Genomic DNA, 26,267 nt, shown 5'->3' with positions numbered 1-26,267 from the left:
TTTCCCTGCCTTCTTTTCAAGCTGAATTGAGATGGTCCCAATTTAAGATGAACTTTTTCTATTGAAAAAAGACTTGTTTAGGAATTGCCATCCTTAAAAAAAAAATCATTAAATTGCTACATATGATGATTATAACCTCACCTTTCCCCTTTAAAAGAATGAGACAAGATATAAATAAATACATAGTGTAATTGCCAGGCCACAAAGCTCTATAATGTACCTGAAGTACAGACTGCTCACAGCACCTAACCACCATTTGTAACAGTGATTCTGTGGGGGTAGAAAGACATTCATGACCCCCCAACTAACCAGTGAATCATTTTGCAATGTACCATGTTGAAGTTTGGAATAGCAGTAGAAGTAATTGTTTCTAGCAGAAGAGATGTATTAAAAGAGAATTAGATATCTCTTGCTGTTATCTGCTCTTGCAGGTGCCTGCAATTGTATTTAGTAGAAGGTATAATTGTTAACGTTTTGTTTTGCATTACATTAGAGCTTTTAAACTTAATTTTGAGCAACATTCAGTTTAGCATAACAAATAAATTAGATGTAAATGTGATTCACTGTAGAAATATGCTCTGCTGCTTATCTGGAGATTTTTCTGGTTCTCAGTTTCTTCAAGCATATCAGGATTCTTGAAGTCTGAAGGGTGTGGTTGGTTGTGTGGAAAGAGGTGATGAATTGGCTGTATCACCTGAAAGTAAATTCCCCATCTTAATCAATTGATATTGGGATTTCATTATCATATTGTTTATTAAAACACCATCCTATTGTTGTTGATATATTTTCCAGGTTACAAGCATTTTTTACTGGATACCATTAGTGTAGACATCTGTGGAAGCATGTATGAAACAACTGTATGGAGAAATACCTGTCTTTTGTATTAAAGGGACATCATTTATTAGAATGGACTTTGTTGGATGCAGCTTTTCCAGTTGATAATATAGTTACTTGAAAAAATCTTAATGTGTAACACAGTTTACTATGATTATTTTTAATTTTTAATTTGTTTTATTATAGAGATGGGGTCTCACTGTGTTGCCCAGGCTGGTGTCAAACTCCTAGGCTCAAGCAGTCTTCCCACCTCAGCCTCCAAAAGGGCTGGGATTATAGGTGTGAGCCCCATGCCTAGCCACTGTGATTTTTGGTTGATGACAATTTATCCAGCAAATATTTATTGCATGCCTATGTGCCAGACATTTTTTAAGGTGCTAAGTAGTCTGCAGAAACCAGGAAACATAATCTCTGTTCTTACGGAACTTTCATTATGATGAGTGAGACGAACAGCAAACAAATTAATACATACAGTCTGGTAATTATAAATATGAGGAAATGAATGCAGTGTGGTTTCAAAGTTATATACACCATTATGGTTACCTTTATTTAGTTTCCAGGCAAATTTATAGTCTGCCTCTGGTCTTCCTACTGGCGGTGTTGCTGAAGCTTGAAGGAAATCTACCTACTACAGCAGCAGCAGCAGCCTACAACCTTTCCCTCCAAGGAGTCCCTTATTAATTTTGCTACATAACAAATTACTATAAATTCAATGGCACCCATTTATTAGCTTACAGTTTCTATACATCAAAAATCTGGATACAGTGTGACTAGATTCTCTGCTCAGGATATTATTACAAGGCTGAAATCAAGGTGTCAGCTGGGATGATTTCTTGTCTATAGGCTCTGGCAAAGAATCCGCTTCTAAGCTCATTCAGATTATTGGCAGAATTCAGTTCCTTGCAGCTGTAGGACTGATGTTTCATTTCTTTGTTGGCTGTCAGCTGGGAGCCACTCTCAGCTTATAGATGCTGCCTTTATTCTTTGCCATATTCCCCGCTCCCCCTCCCCACCAGATTTTGAAAACCAGCTATGGAGAATATACTTTTTGTCTGCTCTCTCACCCACCAATCTCTCTGACTTCTCTATTCTAGACCCACGTTTGAAGGATTTTTGAGGCTAGTTTAGGATTATCCACCTGGATAATCCCATTTTCTTAAAATTAACCTGATGATGAGAGTAAAATCCCATCGTATTCATAGTCCCAGAGATTCTGCAGGGTATATACACCATGGAGCAGGGATTTTGGATCTTAGAATTCTACCTACTACTGACAGTCCCCAGTCCATGGCTGCCAGTAAGGGTTGCAGTAGCCTCTTGTATGTGAAGAGGGGGCATTAGTAGCTCTCCTTTGCACATCTGCCTGTCACCAGAGACCACGAGATTCTACGTGATGGTAATGGAGATTCTTTGGGGATGTTGAAGGGGTTTGGGCAGTAGTTGGTAGGAACTGGCTGAAGTTGTGGAACAGTGTCTTTACATTTACCTCATCAGTGCTAGGAGTAAGATGGGGAATGATAACTCAGGGGAAGAAAGCAGAGTGGAAGGGTAGGTTCTCATGCCCCACATCACCCCTGGGGTGCAGAGTTTAGCCATTTTATAGAAATGAGAACACCAGTGGTTTTATTTTTTAAACCTCAAATGAAAATTAGTATTAAATTGCTTTTACAGATTTTTAAAATTTGTCAGGGCTCGATGGCTCATGCTTGTAATCCCAGCACTTTGGGGGACCGAAGTGGGCATATCACTTGAGGTCAGGAGTTTGAGACCAGCCTGTCTAACATGGTGAAACCCCATCTGTACTAAAAATACAAAATATTTATTGCATGCCTGTGTACCAGACAGTTTTTAAGGTGCTAAGTATTCAGGAGGGAACAGGGGTCATACTTCTGTTCTGATGGAGCTTTTATTCTGATGAGTCAGACAAGCAGCAAACAAATTAATAGAGACAGTCTGGTAATTATAAATATGAGAGAAATGAATGCAGTGTGGTGGCATGTGCTTGTAGTCCCAGCTACTCAGGAGGCTGAGGCGGGAGAATTGCTTGAACCCAGGAGATGGATGTTGCAGTGAGCCAAGATCATGCCAGTATACTCCAGCCTGGGTGACAGAGTAAGACTCCATCTAAAAAAACTAAATAAAATGAAATACAATAATAAATTTATAAGTTTTTAAGGAAATTTAAAGTGTAGAACTAGGAGACTGAAATGAGAATTTATTTAAGAAGACCAAATAAAACAAAGTGCAGATGATCCCTAATTTACGATGGTTCTGCCTTTGATTTTTTGACATCACAATACTTTCATTGGGATGTAATCCTATCATAAGTCAAGGAACATTTGTATACATTATAGAGGGAAAATAACCTAAGTCTGCTATGTTAACAGTTGCATCCCATTATAAATATATTTTCTCTCATAGATTATCATAATGTAATGTTCTTTTTATTTAATGTATGCTATAAACATAAAATGTGCATTATAACTTTAAAAACACAAATAATGTTTCCTTCTTCCTCAAGGTAGAATTACAACTTGATGGAAATAAATGGACAGCTATTTCCAGTTCCCTACTTTTTAAGTTGCTTACAGTTGTGCATCTGATGGTAGAAACCTAATCTCCCAGAGACAGTGTTTCACTGTGTCACCTAGGATGAAGTACAGTGGCGTGATCACAGCTTAGTGCAGCCTCAAACCCCGAGGCTTAAGCGATTTTCCCACTTCAGCCTCCCTTAGTTGCGGGGACTGACTAAAGGTGCATGCCACCATGCTAGGCTAATTTGTTTTGTTTTGTATTGTATTGTATTGTATTGTATTGTATTGTATTGTATTTTTATTTGTAGAGATGGAGTCTCAGTATATTGCTTCAACTGGTTCAAACTTCTAGCCTCCAGCGATCCTCCCACCTTAGCCTCCCAAAGTGCTAGGACAACAGGTGTGAGCCACTGTGCCTGGCCTCTTCTAATTTCCATTTCCTTTTCTAATTTCTCCAGTTTCCGTTTCTAAAAACTGAATATCACCAAATGAGGAAATGGAAGCAAAGAAAGTGTGAACTTTCTTCTGTAGTTGTCAACTTTTGGCTTAATGTTTTGGTAATGTAGTTCTGTGGAACATTTCTCTGCTTAAAGGTGGTAGGATAGTAGGATTCACTGTGTAGCTAACCTTAAAATACTAATTCCATAAAATAAAGGGAATACATAATAAGAATCTAGCAATAGAGTAAATAAGCACTAAGGTGGTATTCTCATACTAGGGAAAATTTTTGATTTATTACATCATCAAACAATGTGTTCTACAAGTTTTATTATTTTAACTATATAGGTGGTCTTGCATCTAAAAAAGAATATCACTTAAAAGTCTTGTAGTACGGCATGAAAGTTCTGTTAGACATGGAACTGTGTTTCTGCCAATAACTCGACATTTTGAGGACAGATAGCATCTTATTTGCAATTTGAGATTGGATACAAAAATATCCTAGGGCTGAGAAAAGGCATAGTAAATTGCACCAACACAAACCTTTTGTGTATTTGTAGTGAAGGAAAAGTCTACATTGAGTTTGCTTGGGAAAAATATCATAAAAACTCTTTATGCTTTTAACCAGTAGATTGGACCTCATTTTGTGATGATTACTTTGTATGACTAATTTCCAACGCAGATTCCAAGAATGTTTCTGCACATTAGTTCCTTATCTTTTTTCTGTTATTTTCACCTTTGGTTAGTTGAAATCTACCCCCAACCACCATGTCTTGTTCCAGAAGTGTTTCATTAGTTTTTCTTATCTTAATTTATTTTCATGTTTTCTTTAATGTTTTTATACTAACCTAAAAATTTCTCCTAGTGCTTTAAAAAATTATGAGACAGTAAAGTTGTCTTCAGATGTTTTTTATTTTTACCCAAAGACTATTTGAGTTGGCTTGCAAGACGTGCTTATATTGCATAACTTTCTCTTCATGGGGAAGAGTCACTTTGAGCATTAACACTTCTGGGAATTGTTTCAAAATGTAGTTTATTGTCTTAATGTTAATAAGAGTTCCGAAAGTCTGGTAGGGGTTTTTTTTTTTTTTTTTTTGTCCTGTATCCCCAAAGACTATATTTAATTTTGTTTTAATTGGGTTCTATAACACTTGAATTGGTTTGATCCTGGATCCTTCATAAAACTATAATTACTTTTAGTAGTCTCTTGAGTTTATCCAGTATTTTAGAATATAGTTATGCTGATAAATTTGGGAAGTATTCTTTTTTTTTCCTTTCCTTTTCTTTCCTCATCTGACTGATATGTATTCTTTAGGAAAAATATTTTAAAATATTAATGCTATTAATTATTAAGTGCATTTTCTCAACTAGAAAAATTTAATTAACGTTAAGACTATAATCCGGTATTAGATAAAACTTTATGGTGACAGCAATTAAAAAATTAAAAAACAAACAAGCCCATTCAAAAGTGGGCAAAGGATATGAACAGACACTTTATAAAAGAAGACATACACGAGGCCAACAAACATATGAACAAATGCTCGTCATCACTGGTCATTAGAGAAATGCAAATCAAAACTACATTGAGATACCATCTCATGCCAGTTAGAATGGCAATCATTAAAAAATCTGGAGACAACAGATGCTGGAGAGGATGTGGAGAAATAGGAACACTTTTATACTGTTGGTGGGAGTGTAAATTAGTTCAACCATTGTGGAAGACAGTGTGGCGATTCCTCAAGGACCTAGAAATAGAAATTCCATTTGACCCAGCAATCCCATTACTGGGTATATAGCCAAAGGATTATAAATCGTTCTACTATAAGGACACATGCACACGAATGTTCATTGCAGCACAGTTTACAATAGCAAAGACCTGGAACCAACCCAAATGCCCATCGATGATAGACTGGACAGGGAAAATGTGGCACATATACACCATGGAATATTATGCAGCCATCAAAAACGATGAGTTCGTGTCCTTTGTAGGGACATGGATGAACCTGGAAACCATCATTCTCAGCAAACCGACGCAAGAACAGAAAATCAAACACCGCATGTTCTCACTGATAGGTGGGTGTTGAACAATGAGAACACATGGACAGAGGGAGGGGAGCACTACATACTGGGGTCTGTTGGGGGGAAATAGGGAAGGGACAGCAGGGGTGGGGAAGTGGGGAGAGATAGCATGGGGAGAAATGCCAGATATAGGTGAAGGGGAGGAAGGCAGCAAATCACACTGCCACGTGTGTACCTATACAACAATTTTGCATGTTCTTCACATGTACCCCAAAACCTAAATTACAAAAAAATAAAATTGTATAATTTAACTTTTGGTAAGCTGTGGAAGTTTGTATAAACTCTTTTTACAGTTATCACTGAAATGTAACAAAGGTATCTAACTGGCCATTAGGATATATATGATTGGTCATGTATTTAACTAGCCTGATACATGGTCATTGAAGCTGACTAACAATTTAATATACAGTATTTCATGTGTTTTTGTGTGTATGTATGAACTGATACACTGATATTATTTTTTAGAGAATGAAAAATAATAAAGTCCTGAATGGTCAATGAAATACTTTAGTGAATGTTACTATTCATTATTGATTTTCTGAATATGATTGGTTGAAACACTGATCTGAGCTTCTGATATGCTCTTGATATCCATTATAATTGTTTTCTTGTTGACAGGTTCAGATAATATAATTTTAAATGTTAAACTAAGACATAATCAGGATGATATGTACTAAAAATCACATAACGTATGTAAATGTAAGTAGAAACAATTATCCATCCGTAACTACATGACTGCTTTGTGGAGTAATTAAGAGAATAGATTTTGGAGTCAGGCTTCTGGGTTTGAATCCTGGCTCTACCACTTAGCTGTGGGACTTGGGTAAGTAACTGAATCTCTCTGTGACTTAGTTTCTTCATCTGTAAAATGGGGATAATATTGATAACTGTATCATAAGGTGGTTATGATGAGTAAATAAATTGTAAAGTGCTTAGGACAGTTGTTGGCACACACGGTGAGCACCATACAAGTGTCAGTTAAATATGATTTAAAATTACAGTTTACAGAACAATTCATGTTTTTTCCTTGGTCATTTACCAGAATCACAAGAGCCTCTGTGTTGTAGCCTTACTGTTACTATCCTCACTGCCATCATCACTACCATCACCTCTACTACTTGTACTACTATTAGTACTAGTACTGCTTCCTCCTCCTCCTCCACTTCCTCTTTTTCTTTTTCATCATCAGAGACTCTGCTGAGTTAAGGTACTTTCCTGGATATACACCTTTGGAGGCTGAACCTGACAAGTTGAGATGCTAAGTGAAGGAGATCACTCAACTCATAGTAAAGTGGCAGAGCTGGGATTAAGACCCTGGTCGTCTGCTCCAGGTACATTGCTTTTTGTATTATGCTGCAGCTACTTTAGAGGGTAGAAGGTTGTCTTTGGCTCATTTGTGCCTCCATTCAAAACTCCTATGTCCTGCTCCTAATCACATGTGGACACATAAATATATAGGTAGGAAACTGAGTTATATCCTTTAGTTTGCTAAGTAAATGGGGTCAATTAATTCGGTAGTGGATCCCTGTAGAAGTGGGAGGGAGCGGCCGGGCGCGGTGGCTCAAGCCTGTAATCCCAGCACTTTGGGAGGCCGAGGCGGGTGGATCACGAGGTCAAGAGATCGAGACCATCCTGGTCGACATGGTGAAACCCCGTCTCTACTAATACAAAAAATTAGCTGGGCATGGTGGCGCGTGTCTGTAATCCCAGCTACTCAGGAGGCTGAGGCAGGAGAATTGCCTGGACCCAGGAGGCGGAGGTTGCGGTGAGCCGAGATCGCGCCATTGCACTCCAGCCTGGGTATCAAGAGCGAAACTCCGTCTCAAAAAAAAAAAAAAAAAAAAAAAAAAAAGAAGTGGGAGGGAGCACTTGACTGTTATCAGGGATGTTTCAGGTGGGAATGTAGTGGAAGAGCATAAGAATCTTCTGCTTTTGGTGTAGGGAAAGAGAAGAAAGTGAGACTGTAAGGGACCATGAGTGATAGATGCTAGACTAATGAGTGCTTTTCAGTTTGTAGTGAGTATTAATCTAGTTTGGCGCACACCAGTAAACATTGATAGCATTTATAGGTGTGGAAAGCTAATAAGATCTTATCAATTTAGAGAAGGGAAAGTTTTATTTTGGGTGTAAAAGATAGTATTGATTGTAATTTCTGAGGATGCTAATAAGTTTGTGATGAATAACTGTATGGCATAATAACACGTGCATTTCATGAATGTGATTATTTTATGATGTTTTCTTTATTTTCAGTCTCTATTCATGTAGCTGACAGCTTACAGCCAAAATAATTTAGATAAAACACTGAAAATGTTTTTGGTGTAAGTTCCTTGGAACTATGACTTTAGCTCCCATCTGAACACCACCCTCTCCTCCTCTAACTGTTAAAAAATGTCCCGTTGGCTAGTGGATACATTGAGATAGTAACATATCTCAAGTTTACTGAAAAGGCCATGGTTCTAGTTTTAAAAGTTTCATGATCTTAAGTGAGACCCATTGGCTGTGGTGTATTACAACATACTTCCCTAAAAATGGACATCTTTTTAAAATACTACCTATCACTTCCTAGTGTTTTTGGTTGATATAAGAAACTGACCTTGATAATAAAGCAAATGTGGTATAAAACACTTCATGTTAGCACTATGAAGTATAGTATATAATGCATTGTAGGATTATAGGATAAAACTGGAATTAGGACGTGTCAGCTGCTGTCCTTATGTAGTTCTGTTGCCAAATGCGATTTATCTCTTTTTGTCAGTTTCTCATTGTGGAAGTGGGATTATAATGCTTTTACTCTTATTCTCTCTCAAATAATGGAATGAGACTAAGTGTGAACATTTATTGATATACATTATATATATGATATATATTTTTTTAAGTTATGGATAATTTTTTTTAAGTTATGGATAATTTTCCCTCTGTATACAACTTTATTTTTCCTTTTCTAGGTAGTTCTCTTTCAGATAATTCTTCTTTGATTTTGTATACATTTCCCTCCAATATTTCACTATGAAAAAAATGTAAATATATAGCACAATCTAGGGAGAGAGTGTGTTCATTCTCCCTAATATCCCATATCTTTTCAAATGCTTTTATAGCATTTGAAAGACTCTTTTTTTAGACCCAGTTCGGTGCCTACTTCTTTCAAGCCTTCTATTATCTTCCCTTTCTCTAAATTTCAATTTCATAGTTTAGTTCTTAGTCATTTCACTGTTTTGTATTGTTCATGAATTGTTTTAATGTCTTAATATTGGCAGCCTGCTATGGTTTGAATGTTTGTCTCCTCCAAAACTCATGTTGAAACTTAATCCCCAATGTGGCACTATTGAGAGGAAAAGCCTTTAAGAAGTGGTTAGGTCATGAGGGCTCTGCCCTCGTGAATAGATTAATACATTCATGGATTAATGGATTAATGGGTTATCACGGGAGTAGGACTGGTAGCTTTATAACAAGAGGAAGAGAGACCTGAGCTAGCATGCTCAGCCCCACCATGTGATGCCCTCTGCTGCCTCAGGACTCTGCAGAGAGACACTACGAGCCAAGAAGGCTTTCTCCAGATGCAGCCCCTCAACCTTTGGCTTCTCTGCTTCCATAACTGTAAGAAATAAATTTCATATCTTATTAATTGCCCACTTTTAGGTATTCTGTAATAAGCAACAAAAAACACACTAAGATACAGCCCTACTACAACATACTTCTTACCCGTCTGCTGCATTACTAAATTTCAAACTTCTTGAGTGCAGGAGTCTTGTCTCATATGCATTTCTTTCTGTCATGTTCCCACACATAATGCGCACTCAGTGATAAATACTGGGGAACTTTTTTGGTTGCTGTATCTCTGATGCTATTTCTGTCTGGTTATAGGGGTGTGCAATGTAAATAATAAAACAAATATTATTTTAATGTTCTTATGCCTTTGTAATAGTTTATTTGCAAATTTGTTTTATAGTTGACACATGAAATCGAGCAACTCTATGTTGTAGATCAACACAGTCCATTAGTACTGCTGGGAAAGGAAACTAAGGTGCATAGCTTTTATCTTTATATGAACAGAACTTCATTAATTTTTTAAAAAATTTAGTAGAATGTGATGTTTTAATCTCTTGATTTTAATCTTTCTTTTTAAGCATTTTCCTTTTCTGGATGAGGTTCTTGGTTTTGACTGTGTGGAAGTGTATTCATTAGATTATATTTAGTTGATGAATTTGTGTCGTGGCTCATGCCGGTAATCCCAGCACTTTGGGAGGCCGAGGTGGGCAGATCACCTAAGGTCAGGAGCTCAAGACCAGCCTGACCAACATGGAGAAATCCTGTCTCTAATAAAAATACAAAATTAGCTGGGCATGGTGGCACATGCCTGTAATCCCAGCTACTCTGGAGGTGGAGGCTTCAGTGAGCTGAGATAGCACCATTACACTCCAGCCTGGGCAACAAGAGTGAAACTGTGTCTCAAAAAAAAAAAAAGTTACAAGTTGCTATAGTTCTTGCAGATAAGATTTTTTACTGTTTTCTTTTGCATGTTTATTACTTTGTGTATTTTTCCATGAGGTGGCCTTTCAGTTTGTCCATTTGTATCATTTGGTAACTCTGCTATCACTGGTGTTTACAAATACTAGTCATTCAAAATGTCAAAATTTGGATTTGACCCAAGAGTTGCAAATAATATAGGCTTTTATAAAATATACCCAAATATGTATTTTGAGGAAGAAAGAAAGAAAATACAGTATTTAAGGTGTGGTTTTAAACAGCTAGGCTTTAGAATTGCTACATTCCCAAAGTATTTCTATAGTGAATGACATATCAGTTAATGAGTTGTACTCCAAGAAAGACATTTATTATAATTGGCCTCACTATTACTGGAAGTTCTAAGAATTAACAGAAATTAATAATGATAGTTGGAAAAAATAATATATACTTAGACAATTTTAGATCTTTGAAACAAAATCTTTTGGTTACCTTTCTAAATTAAATTTGTATTTATTTTGAAATTAAAGTGATATTTGTACACGTGTAGTTTAAAAAGTCAAATTGTATTACAAGTCTTATGAAAGCAGCAGTTCCCCATCTCACCTCCAATTATTAACCTTTACAAGGCATTCAGTTTCAGTTCTGTTAGTTATTCTGATATTTGCCTTCATCCTTCCTTCCTTCCTTCCTTTTCTTTTCTTTTCCTTGCCTTTTCTCTTTTCTTTTCTTTTCTTTCCTTTCCTTTTCTTTCTTTTCTTCCTTTTTTGAAATGGAGTCTCACTCTGTCACCCAGGCTGGAGTACAATGGTGCGATCTTGGCTCACTGCAACATCCGCTTCCTGGGTTCAAGCAATTCTCCTGCCACAGCCTCCCGAGTAGCTGGGATTACAGGCGACCACCTCTGCACCCGGCTAACTTTTGTATTTTTAGTAGAAACAGGGTTTTGCCATGTTGGTCAGGCTGATCTCGAGCTCCCAACCTCAGGTGATACACCCACCTTGGCCTCCCAAAGTGCTAGGATTACAGGCGTGAACCACCATGCCCGGCCATTGCCTTCATTTTTCTAAGTGAGTTCTGCATTTTGTTGGTTTTTCATTTTAGACAGTAGCTACTGACTTCTGTCTAAGAAGGATGAAGATTAGTTATCTTAATCTCTCTACTGCCCACAAACATTTATACATAATTCCCTTTTTCTCATCTTCTCTTTATGGGATATCAGACTTTGGGGGTAGTTTAGTGTTTATTAAGACTATGCAAATATTTTTCACAGCTGAGTCACAAAATTCACTGTGATTATATTTTGTTTTCCCAGATAATTATCCCAGTTTAATATTTTTTCTTATTATTAATTCACTTACAATTATTTAACAAATCTAAAACAACTGTAAATATGGTTGGACACATTAAGTAATCTGTCAGCTCCATTTTCTTCTGGGAGATAGCCTTCTGCATCCCAAGCAGAATTTCACCTAATTCTCTTTTTCAGTAAGGCATTTTGTCTTGCTTCAGTTGTGACTTGTGTTCCTGAGACTGAGGTCTCTTGTTCACCCTCTCCAGAGGTGCATCTCCATGCTTTTATCAGCAATAGGGAGAAGATTGGTTTTCATGGGGAGGCCACTTATAAGAATTTACAACCAGTCATATGGTTTCCACCCCCATGATGTGTTTTGTCTTCACTGTGCCTACACTACCTGAATCTTTCCAGCATGAATTCACCTTGCTGCCGCTTTTTTTGTTAAATTGTGGTAAAATATAGTAACAAAATTTACTGCTGTAACCATTTTAAAGGGTACAGTTCCATGGTATTAAGTACATTAGTGTACAATAATCACCACTATTCATCTCCAGAACTTTTTTATCATCTTCAACTGACACTCAGTACTCATTAAGCAGTAAAATCCCCTTTCCCCCTCCCCAGCTCTTGGCAACCATTATTCTACTTTCTGTCTTTATCAGCTTGCTTCCTGATGGGTTCTCCCTGGCAGGTTTGGATTTCAACTTTCTTGGTCTTGATAGGTTAGTTAATCACTCTTTTCCTTTTCTAGCTTCCAAAATGTTCTTGATGACTCTCATTTGCTGTTGTGTCTTTCCCAGTTCTCTTCATCCTTATGGACTTTATATGTCTAAAAACTCCTTTAACTTCTTAAAGCGAGGTTTCAGGAAGAGTCAGTCAGTCATGCTTTGCTGAAGGTCCGCCTTTCCCCTCTCTGCCCTCATTCCTTTGTTATTGTTTTTAAATTTAGGTGTTTTTTTTTATTATAAGAACTTATTAGGAATTTACAGGTATGTCAAACATAGGCAGTTTTAATAGCCATGTTAGCTATAAAATTAAGCTTGATAAATGGACTTCTTTGTCACTGGCTTCTATTGTGTTGGTAGGGGTTTGATTCCGCAGAGCTGTCAAAATCTCTAAACCCTTTTCTCTCTCCCTGGCGCACCTCATATGGTACCAGCTGTGCTAAGCCATATTCTGTGCTTCTACTACTGCAGCACTTTTCATAGTGATAACCTGACCCTTCTGTAGAGAATGATTTTGAGAGAGAAACTTTAAGCCAGAGACATTAAAAGTCTGTTATTCAAGTTCCAATTGAGCTGTTTCCTCTTCTGTGCAACTTCTCTGAGTGCCCTAGGCAGAGTTAATTACTCCTTCTGTGTCTTAACACTTGTGAGTAACTCCATTTTATTCTATCTCCATTACATCTGTCTCTGTACACTAGATATCTACACTACAAGATCTGCCTCTTTCTTTCCTGAACAGTTTTCAAGGTTTGGAGAACACTCACGTATTCTGATACAGTTCTTGGCCCATGATAGATAATAAATAATTATTTACTAAATGAATAAATAATTCATCTAGATTGATTGAACATCTGATTTTCTGGCAAGCATATTGTCATTGGGCCCTTTATCACTAATGTCCACTGAAAGCTGTGCCAGAAACTGTATTTGCTTTTGCTTGTTACTTGGAGTCAATACTGTGTGGTGATTAGGAGTGCGGCCAGAATGTCTTGGTTCAAAGAAACAAGCAAGTTTCTTTACCTTCTGTTTCTTTGCCTGTGAAATAGAGATGGTAATGCCTAGCATGGAATGTGGTGAATGTTAAATTAATACATCGAAGTGCTAGCTCAATTCCCTGCACATTGTCTTGTAGTGAATCTGTTTTTCATCTTTATGAGATACCTGCTATGATAACATTAGCACCTGTGATTGAAAATCAAAGTAAAATGAAAAATCTAGCTAGTATTTAAAATATTTAGCACTTTATTTTTATTTTTAATTTTTTTTTTTTTTTTTTGAGACAGAGTTTCGCTCTTGTTACCCAGGCTAGAGTGCAATGGCGCGATCTCGGCTCAGTGCACCTCCGCCTCCTGGGTTCAAGCAATTCTCCTGCCTCAGCCTCCCAAGTAGCTGGGACTACAGGTGTGCACCACCATGCCCAGCTAATTTTTGTATTTTTAGTAGAGATGGGGTTTCACATTGTTGACCAGGATGGTCTTGATCTCTTGACCTCATGATCCACCCACCTCAGCCTCCCAAAGTGCTGGGATTACAGGCATGAGCCACCGCGCCCGGCATATTTAGCACTTTAAAGCTCTTTGAACATGTTCTGAAAGGATCTCCATGGACAATGTGATGTTTAGACAATAAATTGGGAGAAGTAATATCTTTCAGTGTTACATACCTACTAAAATACTGTATTCTTTATACTATGCGACATCCAAACTCTTTTAAACGTATGAAGATACTTTGAGTGGCAGTGCCAGTACTTGTGCTTTTTTCTCCCTAAGGAGGGTTTTATGCAGCCCATCAATAAATTTGATATTTGGCATGATTTGTTTTCTCATTTGGGAACCTGCTGTATTTAATTCTCCCTTCAGAGACAGTGTGCTAAGAAAGAGGAAACCTCCATCATTCATTAAGCATTCAGTGAAAACTTGCTCATGTACTAGATGTTTTGGATACAAGGGAGAATAAGGCACAGTTGTTTTCCTAAAGGGGCCATCATCTCTTTGTTATTTCAGTAATAATAAATCTTCCAGCTGAATGTGTACATACTCTTTGACCTAGAATTCCATTGATAATATTTTATGAATGGAATCAAAATGTGTAAAGATTTATATCTTTTACTTTTTGATGAAAGTGTTCATCAAACTGTTAATCATAAAAGCAATAAAAATGTATCCGTTTTAGTATATTCATTATATTTTCCACAATTTCAATTAGAAACATGTTACTACTTAATTCAAATTTTGTTTTAAAAAAACCTCTGAACTAGTGGATTTACATGGGGATGAATAGAGGATTAGGTCAGTTGTTGAATTCTATGATCTTACAAAGGAGTGGGGGTTGGATTGTGACCAGAAAAAAATGTTTTTTTGGTTAAGTGCTATACATAAATTCATGGTGTTTAGGTATATGTTCTGAGGGCATGCAGTAAATAACAACCTATATAATGCATGTTTAAGAAATAGCCCTTGACACAAATGCAAAAATGATTTTACTTTATAATACATCCCAGGCATTACCTAGAAATGAACTTATAGACACTATAAAAATTTTAACTTTTTTGATGACTTTTTCTGTATTGGTATGTCTAGAGTATTTATGAATCATTATAAATCAGAACTTGATGTTAAAAAGTACAAACAGTTGGGTTTTGAAATCACTTGCTTTGGATTTAGTATTTTTTTGTTATTTTAAATTCAGTAGTCATGCCATATGTTATTCAGTTAACTTTATTTTACCTTATTTGAAGGGCAAAATGAAGATATCTTAATGAATCATTCAGCTATGAATCAGCAGATAAGTTCCTTGGGTAAGGTGCTCAACTCTCAAGGCCTCAGCTACTTGTATGTTGTAATGTAGCTCTAATGTGTGATCATGAACCTTGAAATTCTGTGACTTCTCTCCCCACCCCCAAATCTCTGGCAAAGTTCAGGGTTTTTTTCTATGACTTTTTAATACACTGGATGTCCATTAACAGCATACATTTCCCAATACTTCTTTTTTTTTCCTAAATTTTAATCTGAAAAGATTTGCTTTTTTAAACTTTTTTTTTTTTTAAGTTTGGGAGTCAAGAAACTATGACTTAAAAAATATATATACTTGATTTTGTTCAGTATTTTTTTTTTAATTCATTAAAACAGTTTCAACTCCATATGGTAACTGGCTCCTGAGACTCTAGGGAAACTAATCCCCAAGTTTCAGCCTCCCAACAAACCTTGTATCAACATTTATACTGACGAGTAATAAAATTAACAGATTTGAGCTGTAATATTGTAGACACTGGAAAAAGCATTACTGGACTGTAATATAGACTGCAGAGAAATCTGGCAGAAGAGGAGGAGTGTGCATTAGCCTATGATAATCAGGCACTGACTATGCACTATTTTAACAGAAAATTGAATAGTTTTGCTTTTTAGATATTTTATTGAGTTATTTTTTAAAACAAAAGAGGAATATGTATGATTTTTTGATAATAATTAATTTTTTGACCTAAAAATGACCCTTGGGGGTGAGGCTCCTCAAATGTGAAGCTCCTGCTAGGAGGAAAGCTGTTGGGAATACATAGGTTGGTTTTAGGCATGGTAAAATCGTTTGTTACCTCAATGAAAGCTATTTCTTGCATAGAGTTGTTTTCCTATGACATCACTTCTCCTTGACAGTGTTCCTTTGAAGTAAATCTAAAACTGCCTAGATATTTCTCACTTTCTAAATTAAGAAAATAATTATCCATAATTTATAAAATAAATTTCCAAGACTTCCCAGGATAAATCTATTGGTTAAAAGTGAACAATACATGCTTGCTTCGGCAGCACATATACTAAAAAAAGTGAACAATACTTTTTGAGTTTTTTTGGAGAGATGGAAAACTGTCTCTTTTTTTCGTGTGGATGGTGCAGGTGAGAATGGATTTCACTTTTGCATGATGTCAGTCAGAATTCTTGGTTAGTAAAAACCAACTCAAATATGTTTTAAAAGGAAATTGAGTATAGCTCAGTGGCTCATCGAATTGTTGTGAGTGTTGGAGAAACCAGATTCAGGACTAAGCTACCAGAAATAATGCCCCAAATCACATTGCACAACAATTCCCATGAGGATGCCAGTACCATCTAGAGACAGACGGACGGACGCCACAGCCTGTCCCAGCAACACTGCTGGCTCTGGATGACTCTAAATGCTGCCACGTCTGCCCTAGACTTGATCTTGCTGAAATTGCTCCAATCAGTGTGAGAACAAGCTCCTTCTGCTCTCGGCTACTGCTCACTAGTTCACTACTCTGGGCTGTACATGTGTGTTTGGCAAAACACATATCCTAGTTGTATGGGAGATGTGGGAAAGTGTTTAACCTTCTGCAATCATAAGATGGGTGGATGGCCAGGTGCAGTGGCTCACGCCTGTAATCCCAACACTTTGGGAGGCTGAAGTGGGTAGATCATCTGAGGTCAGGAGTTCAAGACCAGCCTGGCCAATATGGCGAAACCCCATCTCTACTAAAAATACAAAAACCAGCCAGACGTGTTGGCGCGTGCCTTAATTCCAGCCACCCAGGAGGTTGAGGCAGGAAAATCGCTTGAACCCAGGAGGTGGAGGTTGGAGTGAGCCAAATTGCACTGCTGCAGTCCAGCCTGGGCGACAGAGTGGGACTCCATCTCAAAAGAAAAAAAAAAACAAAAAAAAAAACATGGGTGGAGTTCTCAAAGCCAAGACGTGGAACCAGTGTTTTACCTTCTGAAATCATATGACAGGAGAAGTTTGAGCAGACAAATAGAATAGATGTTCAGACAAAAAGAGTAATAGATGTTCACTGCACCTGATGTTTCAGATAAAATGTTAAGCTTTCAATATGTGCCACCATGCTAAATGTTTTACAAGAATTATCTGTGTCATCCTCACAGCAAATTTAATAGTTTCATCTTAGAGATGAAGAGGTAGGCCAAGAACAAATAACCTACCCAAGATTGTACAGTTAGTTATAGCAGTGTTGGTATACAAATTCAGAGCTGTGACTCCAAAGCCAGTGTTTACTGCTTTATTAAACTGGCTTTTAGTGTTTTTTCCGTCCTGATGTATTTAGCTCAAAATTCTATAAATGAATCTATTAGATTTAACCTACTAAGTTTATTTAGATTTTATATATGGCATATTTATGTGTTAGATAGTTCAAGAAAAGCTGAAAATCTGTGGCTTTAATATTTTCTGTTTTCAAATGATGATTGAATAATTTCTGATTCTTTTTCTCACTTTGTGAGTATTTTTGTAATTCACTTTGCCTCAGACTACAACTTGATAAAATGCCTGGTTTCTGATTATCGGTGCTTAGAAATGAGTTACTGAGTGTAAGAAAGACAGGCTGACATGAGAGGGGATTTAGAGTGACTGAGACTGAGGGAGGAAGGGAGAAACATTCCTCACTCTCTCTGTCTCTCTCACATACATACACACACCCACACCCACCCCTTGAGAGGGAGAAACAAAGACAAATACATATGGGAAAGAAGGGATGTACACATGTTACCCTGAAAGCAGCATTTTTAATCTTTTGTTTCTTGTAATGTAGGTTGAAAAACAATTAACTTTTTCCCTTTCTGTATCAGGAAAGTCATTGAGGTATGTCTTTTTAAAAAAAGTTTGAATCAGTGCTTTCCCTAGAGTCAACAGTAGATCTTAAGCCTCTCTACCAGTTTACATTTTATATTGGCTTATGTATTTTAGTTTGACCCTCCCCTCCACCAAAATATGTGATATCTAGGAGAAATAAACAAGAACTGTTATTTAACCCAGGAAATATCCCACTTGGTTTGGGCAAGGGGAAATCATAAAGACAAACTCCCATCGTTTTGATGATGTCAGTTAAGCTAGAGTATTTCTTCATAAACCACATCTCTTGTTAATTGTTACTTTAGTACAAGTCTGCCCTACAGATTTTTCTATACTTTAAAACAGTATTTGATAGTAATGTTATTTTATTCACTTGTGCCTTTGAGACTAAATGGGCAGCTATATTTTTGTAAAAGTGAATAGATTGAGTGCCCTTCCACACACACATGCTCTTGTAGACTGTCTGAATGTGGGCTGGGTGCTAGAGAAGTGCTTGATGTAAGGTAAATATCCATGAAATTAAAAGTGATTTGTGTTCTCTTTAAATACTAAATTTTCAATATTCAGTATACTATACTTTTTGTCTTATCTCCATCTGATCTTTTCTAGCACATAACTTTTAATGTGAGAACTGTTATTTCTTTATAAATTGTTTTGGTTTTAGTCCAGTACTAGCTGTATAAAATGGATTTTTGCATAAAAACAATTGATGTTATATTCTTCTATTCTACCACTAAGATTTATGCTTCTTATACAAACTGTTTTAGTGAATCAGTTTTCAAATGAGCAGTAGTCCATTTTTGAAAACAGAATGTTGGCATATAGAGGCTTAGCATCCCTAATCCAAAAGTTTGAAATCTGAAATGCTCCAAAATTCAAAACTTTTTGAGCACCAATATGATGTCACAGTGAAAATTTCACACCTGACCTCATGTGATGGGCTACAGTGAAAACACAGGCACACAACACACAGCTTATTCATTCTCCACAAGGGTTAAAAAAAAAAAAAAGACCCTCCCAGCCCTCACAACTATAGTTACCTTTTCTATGTGCAGAATGATGATAGTGCTAAACAACCACAGATTGTCCACATGGGTGACTGAGATAGCAACACCTTTGCTTTCTCATGGTTCAATGTATACAAACTTTGTTTCATGTACAAAATTATTTAAAATATTGTATAAAATTACTTTCAGGTTATATGTATAAGGTATATATTTCATTATGTATATGCAGATATTCTAAAATCTGAAAAAAATCTGAAATTCTAAACACTTTTGGTGTCAAGCATTTTGGATAAGGGATACTCAACCTGTAAATTTTTTTTTATCTTTAGGGGCATTTGCCAATGGTGACTCTTAACTAATCATCTAGATAAGAAATGGTGTGTGAGGCCAAAGCAGTGATCCACCAAGCCTAGACTGTCCTAAAGAGCTGCACCACCTGAGGTTAGGAGTTCGAGACCAACCTGACCAACATAGTGAAACCCCATCTCTACTAAAAATACAAAAATTAGCCGGGAGTGGTGGCACGTGCCTATAATCCCAGCTGCTCGGGAGGCTGAGGCAGGAGAATCGCTTGAATCTGGGAGGCAGAGGTTGCAGTGAGCCGAGATCATGCTACTGCACTCCAGCCTGGGCAAGAGAGCGAGACTCCATCTCAAAAGAAAAAAAAAAGAGCTGCACCAAGGAAGCATATATCTTACTGGAATTCTGCCATTCCTAAAGGGCACATAAGCCATTTCTAATTTCCCTTAACTCAGAATTCATGCATTAATTTAAACTCTTCAGCATTGCAGTCTGTTCTAATTCATGTATAATACATGTATGTTACATATTTATTAAGCTAAAACATCTATTGTAGATTTGTTGGTTGGGTAATTCTGGGGGAAGAAACATTTATATTGCAAACTTGAGTTTTTTCCTTGTTCGTAAGCTGCTTCAGTTTCTTTACCTGTAAAATATAAAATGATATCACAGATACGTTCCCCACACTCTACAAATATGTTCTAATATGGCAAATTTATAGGGCATATCTTTTTTGCCCTTCTTAGCATTTTTTTCCCTATATTACATTTATGTATAAAATATCAAGCATGTTTCTGATGTATAAGGAAGGATGCACGTATTAGGGTGGGCCTCTGAATTCATTTGGTTTATCTTGACTAAAAGTTTTGTGGATTTCATGAGAAATACTATTTCACAACAGTAGTTCAGAGAAAACAATGTAGCTTGTCTTTGAATTTATTGAAGATCTCTTCATGAGACATGAATTCTACTCAATTTGTTGGAAACTGGTTGAAGCCGTTGATCATTCCTTCTTTCATTGTCCTTTGTACAATGTCCACTTATGGGAAATTACCTTAGAGTTTAGTTGTGGGAAAAATTGTCTCTATATGCTGTGCACTGCTGAAAAATATTTAGAGCCTGCCAGAACTACTGACAAATAAAGATAGTGTTTTCATTCTGGAAGATAAAGGCAGATTTTTTTTTTTAAATAGTAAATATTTTTGGCCAGAGGGCTCACACATGTAATCTTAGCACTTTAGGAGGTCCAGGTAGGCAGATCGCTTGAGCTCATGACTTCAACACCAGCCTGGGCAACATGGTAAAACCCCATCCCTACAGAAAAATATATTTAAAAATTAGTTAGACATGGTGGTACATGCCTGTAGTTCCAGCTACTTTGGGTGCTGAGGCAGGAGGATCACTTGAACCTAGGAAGTCAAGGCTGCAGTGAGCAGAGATGGCACCACTGCACTCCAGCCTAGTTGACATAAAGTGAAACTCTGTCTTAAAAAAAAAAAAAGTATTTTTGATTGACTTCTATTTTTGAGGTTATGGGTTATTGCCTAGAAAATAAAGGGGCCAAGGTGTGTTTTATACAAATTGCTTCCACTTCTGAGGAAGTTAATGGAGTGGGTGACAGTCTCTGGGACACATAGATATGAAGATCATCTTCAAGAAGAGGCTGTCAAATATTGAGATCTTTTTGTATTCACGTAAGTCGATTCCCTGGGGATCATATCAAAGGCAAACCTGCTTTAATACCAAGCTACTCTTCATAATGAATATTTTGTGTATTGCATTAAAATTCATGAAAAAAATAAAATCACAGACTCTGATGATGTTTACATTTGTATGCATCTCTTACATATAATGTTGAAAACATAGAAGAAAACTCACTCTGGAAGTTTTATTTTTCTTAACTTTTAAGTTCAGGGGTACGTGTGCAAGTTTGTTATATAGGTAAACTCGTGTCACAGAGATTGTTGTACAGATTATTTATCATACAGGTACTAAGCCTAGTACTCAATATGTTATTTTTTCTGCTCCTCTCCCTCCTCCCTCTAGTCTCTGGTAGGCCACAGTGTCTGTTGTTCCCCTCTATGTGTCCATGTGTACTCGTTATTTAGCTCTCACTTATAAGTGAGAATATGGGGTGTTTGGTTTTCTGTTCCCGTGTTAGTTTGCTTAGGATAATGGCCTCCAACTCCTTGTTGCTGCAAAGGACGTGATCTCCTTCTTTTCTTATGACAGCTTAGTATTCTGTGTTGTATATGTACCAGATTTTCATTATCCAATCTACCATTAAAGGGCATTTAGGTTAATTCTGTGTCTTTGGTATTGTAAATAGTGTTGCAATGATCATATATATGCATATGTCTTTATGAGAGAATGCTTTATATTCCTTTGGGTGTATACCCAGTAATGGGATTGCTGGATTGAATGGTAGTTCTGTTTTTAGTGCTTTGAGGAGTTGCCACACTGCTTTCCACAATGGTTGAACTAATTTACACTCCCACCAACTGTATATAAGAATTCCCTTTTCTCTGTAACCTTGCCGGCACGTTATTTTTTTGACTTCTTATTAATAGCCATTCTGACTGGTGTGAGATGGTATCTCGTGGTTTTGATTTGCATTTTTCTAGTAAACAGTGACTGAGTTTTTTTTTTTCATATGCTTGTTGGCCACATGTATGTCTTCTTTTGAAAAGTGTCTGTTCATGTCCTTTGCCCACTTTTTAATGGGGTTGTTTTTCTCTTGTAAACTTAAGTTCCTTATAGATGCTGGATAGTACACCTTTGTCAGATGAATAGTTTGCATATATTTTCTCCCATTCTGTAGGTTGTCTGTTTTCCTCTATTGTTAGGGTTTTTTTTTTTTTTTTTTTTTTTTTGCTGTGCAGAAGCCTTTAATGTAATTAGATTCTATATATCAATTTTTGCTTTTGTTGCAGTTGGTTTTGGTGTCTTCATCATGAAATCTTTGCCAGTTCCTATGTACAGAATGATATTACCTAGGTTGTCTTCCAGGGTTTTTATAGTTTGGGGTTTTACATTTAGGTCTTCAGTCCCTCTTGAGTTGATTTTTGTAGACGGTGTAGGAAACAGATTCAGTTTCAATCTTCTGCATATGGCTATCCAGTTATCCCAGCAGCATTTATTGATTAGGGAGTCCTCTTCCCATTGTTTGTTTTTGTCAGCTTTGTTGAAGAGCAGTGTTTGTAGGTGTGTGGACATATTTTTTGGCTTTCTCTTCTGTTATGTTGGTGTTTGTGCCTTTTTTTTTTTTTTAAACCAGTACCATACTGTTTTGGTTATTGTAGCCCTGTAATATAGTTTGAAGTCAGGGAGCATGAAGCCTCCTGTTTTGTTCTTTTTTCTTAGGATTACATTGAATATTTGGGCTTTTTTTGTGGTGGTTGTTCAGTATGAATTTTAAAATAGTTTTTTCTAGTTCTGTAAAGAATGTCATTGGCAGTTTATAAATTGCTTTGGGCAGTATGGCTATTTCAAAGATATAGCCATGAGCATAGAATGTTTTCCCATTTGTTTGTGTCGTCTCTGATTTCTTTGAGCAGTGTTATGTAATTCTTGTTGTAGAGATCTTTTACCCCCCTGGTTAGCTGTATTCCTAGATATTTTATTTTTTTGTGGCAATTGTGAATGAGATTGTGTTCCTGATTTGGCTCTTGGCATGGCTGTTGTTGGTTTAGTACATCAATTTTGTATCCTGAAACTGCTGAAGTTGTTTATCAGATCTATGAGCTTTTGGACTGAGAATATAGAGTTTTCTGGATACAGAATCATGTTGTCTGCAAACAAAGATAGTTTTACTTCCTCACCTCCTATTTGAATGCCCTTTATTTCTTTGTCTTGCCCAATTAGTCTGGCCAGGACTTCTAATACTGTGTTGAATAGAAGTGGTTGAGAGAGGGCATCCTTGTCTTGTGCTGGTTTTTAAGGGGAATGCTTCCAGCTTTTGCCCATTTAGTATGATGTTATTATTTTGAGGTATGTTCCTTCAGTAACTAGTTTGTGGAGAGTTTTTAATGTGAAGAGGTGTTGAATTTTATAGAAAGCCTTTTCTGTATCTATTGAGATGATCATGTGGTTTTGGTCTTTAGTTCTGTTTATGTGATGAGTTCTGTTTATGTGATGAATCACATTTATTAATTTATGTGTGTTGAACCAAACTTGCATCCCAGGGATAAAGTCTACTTGACTGTGGTGGATGTGCTTTTTGGTATGCTGCTGGATTTGGTTTGCTCATATTTTGTTGAGGATTTTTGCATCTATGTTCATCAAGGGTATCATCAAGGACATTGACCTGAAGTTTTCGTGTGTGTGTGTGTGTGTGTGTGTGTGTGTGTGTGTGTGTGTGTGTCTGTCTGTCTGCCAGGTTTTGGTATCAGGATGATGCTCACCTCATAGAATGAGTTAGGGAGGAATTGCTCCTCCTCAGTTTTTTATTTTTATTTTTTATTTTTGTTTTTTTTGAATAGTTTCAGTACAAATGGTACCAGCTCTCCTTTTATTCATTTCTTCTAGATTTTCTAGTTTGTGTGTATAGAGGTGTTCGTAGTAGTCTTTGATGGTTATTTGTCTATCTGTGGGGTCAGTGGTAATATTGTCTTTGTCATTTCTCATTATGTTTATTTTTATTTTCTCTCTTTATTAGTCTAGCTAGCAGTCTATTAATTTTTTTCAAAAAGTCAACTCCTGGTTTTGTTGATCTTTTGAATTTTTTTTTTTTTGTCTCAGTCTACTTAGTCTCAGCTCTGATTTTGGTTGTTTCTTGTCTTCTGCTGGCTTTTGGGTTGGTTTGCTCTTGCTTCTCTAGTTCTTTCAGTTGTAGTTTTAGGTTGTTCATTTGAGGTCTTTCTAACTTTTTGATGTGGGCATTTAGTACTATAAATTTCCCTCTTAATGCTGCCTTAGCTGTGTCCAAGATTCTCGTATGTTCTATCTTTGTCCTTATTAGTTTCAAGTAATTTCTTGACTTCTGCCTTAATTTCGTTGTTTACCCAAAAGTCATTAAGGAGCAGGTTAATTTCCATGTAAGCAATTTTCTTAGTCTTGAGTTCTATTTTTATTGTTCTGTGGTGCAAAAAAGTGGTTGGTATCTTTGGTTCCTTTGCATTTTCTGAGGATTGTTTATGTTCGATTGTGTAGTTGATTTTAGAGTATGTGCCATGTGGCAATAAGAAGAACGTGTAGTCTGTTGTTTTGGGGTGGAGAGTTCTGTAGATGCGTATCAGGTCCATTTGGTCCAGTGTTGAGTTCAGGTCCTGAAATATCTTTGTTAATTTTCTTCCTCAAAGATCTGTCTAATACTGTCAGTGGGGTGTTAAAGCCTCACACTTATTATTGCCTGGGAGTCTAAGTCTCTTTGAAGATACTTAGATAAGAGCTATCTATGTCAACTTGCTTTATGAATCTGGGTGCTTCTGTGTTGGGTGTATATATATTTAGAATATTTAGGTCTTCTTGTTAAATTGAACCTTTTGCCTTTATGTAATGTTCTTGTCTTTTTAAATTTTTGTTGGTTTATGGTCTGTTTTGTCTGAAATTAGGATTGCTTTTTCTGTTTTCCATTTCCCTGGTAAATTTTTCTCCACTACTTTATTTTGCGTCTATGGGTGTCGTTGCATGTGATATGGGTCTCTTGAAGACAACATAACATTTGGTCTTGCTGCTTTATCCAGCTTGTCACTCTGTGCCTTTTAATTGGGGCAATTAGCCTACTAACATTGCAAGTTAGTATTGATATGTGTGGATTTGATCTTGTCATCATGATGTTAACTTGTTAGGCTGACTTGTTTGTATGGTTGCTCTATATTGTCACTGGTCTGTGTACTTCAGTGTGTTTTTGTAGTGACTGGTAAGGGTCTTTTCGTTCTATAATTAGTACTTCTTTGAGCAGCTCTTGTAAAGTGGGTCTGGTGGTAACAAATTCCCTCAGCATTTACTGGTCTGAAAAGAATCTTATTTCTCCTTCATTTATGAAGCTTAGTTTGGCCAGATATGAAATTCCAGTGCTCCAGGAACACTGGTCACCACCCTCCAATGGGCAGGTGCCAGCCAAAGCACTTCATAGAGTGGTAGCAACAGGCTAGATCCTTGTATTTGTTTGCACGTGCCAACAGCAGTGACAATATGGATGCTCATGAGCTGTAGCAGGGTGCTAGCCAGTGCCAGAGTGCCAGCCTCCATGCAGCTGGGTGGCAGCATGGCTGGAGGAGGGCAGGAGGTCCCTGCAAGGAATGGGGCACTGGTGGGGGCAGTCCACTGTTTTCTGTGCTTAGTTTTGGGCAGGTGGCAGTGTTGGTGACAGGGCTGGTGGATTTAGGGCTGGTGGTCTCATTGCTGCCAATGTTTCCCTGACAATGATGATATGGTGGGGCAGAGGGCAGAGGGCTGGGTTGCACTTGTGTCAGCAGGCATGGCAGGGTGCAGACACCCTGGCTGAGAAGGGAAGGCAAGATTCCCACTGGTACGCACATGCTGGCAAAGTGATTTGAGGGGTTGCTATGGGCCAATGCTTGTAGGCGAAGCAGCACAGAGGAGGCCACAGTTGGGGGAGGTCACAGACGGCCTGGTATGTGTTCATTGGGCAGCTCTGCTAGAGCAGTCTGCCAGTGAGGCATGGTCTGCCAATGCAGGAGCTATGATGCGGCCCCCAGGAAGTACCTGGGGGCTGCACTGCGTGGAGATGTGGCCAGAGTGGGACCCTGGGAGAGGCCATCTGACTGAAGGGTGTTCAGGTCTGACTGGCCCTGTTTAATGGACACGACTGGCTCTGCAGAGTTCAGATCTGACAGTTCCCCTAGAGCTAAAGTCTCCTATGGAGCAAGTCAATTCTAGGGGAATGGGCAACCCTGGCCATGTTCGCTGCAGAGGCTCCAGCACTAAACCCTCTAGACTTGGCACAGGCTGGAGTTCTGCTACTATCACTTCTCTGAGTAGCTGTCCCTACCAACTCAAGTGTCCGTGGTGGCAGAGGGGTCTCTTCCTGCGGGGATTCCAGAGG

At 37.4% G+C, this 26,267-nt stretch overlaps 1 protein-coding gene across 5 annotated transcripts in view; it reads left to right on the top strand.

The window, feature by feature from the left end:
- Positions 1-26,267, top strand: part of FRS2 (fibroblast growth factor receptor substrate 2) — a 116,477-nt gene that overhangs the window by 27,973 nt on the left and 62,237 nt on the right. For 2 of the 5 annotated variants that reach the window (XM_064377001.1, XM_064376997.1), the window contains exon 1: positions 7,075-7,216. The exons of 2 other annotated variants lie outside the window; for them this stretch is intronic. The gene's annotated coding sequence lies outside the window, so the exon portion shown is untranslated. Of the gene's footprint in view, positions 1-7,074; positions 7,217-19,386; positions 19,400-26,267 lie in introns of those variants that run through there. One more of the 5 variants, XM_064376999.1, reaches the window with a different exon arrangement.

This window comes from Aotus nancymaae, unplaced genomic scaffold (genome assembly GCF_030222135.1).
Source record: "Aotus nancymaae isolate 86718 unplaced genomic scaffold, 86718_ANA_hifiasm-v0.15.2.pri h1tg000016l, whole genome shotgun sequence".
Lineage (NCBI taxonomy): Eukaryota > Metazoa > Chordata > Mammalia > Primates > Aotidae > Aotus > Aotus nancymaae.
This window is presented reverse-complemented; position numbering and strand designations above follow the sequence as displayed.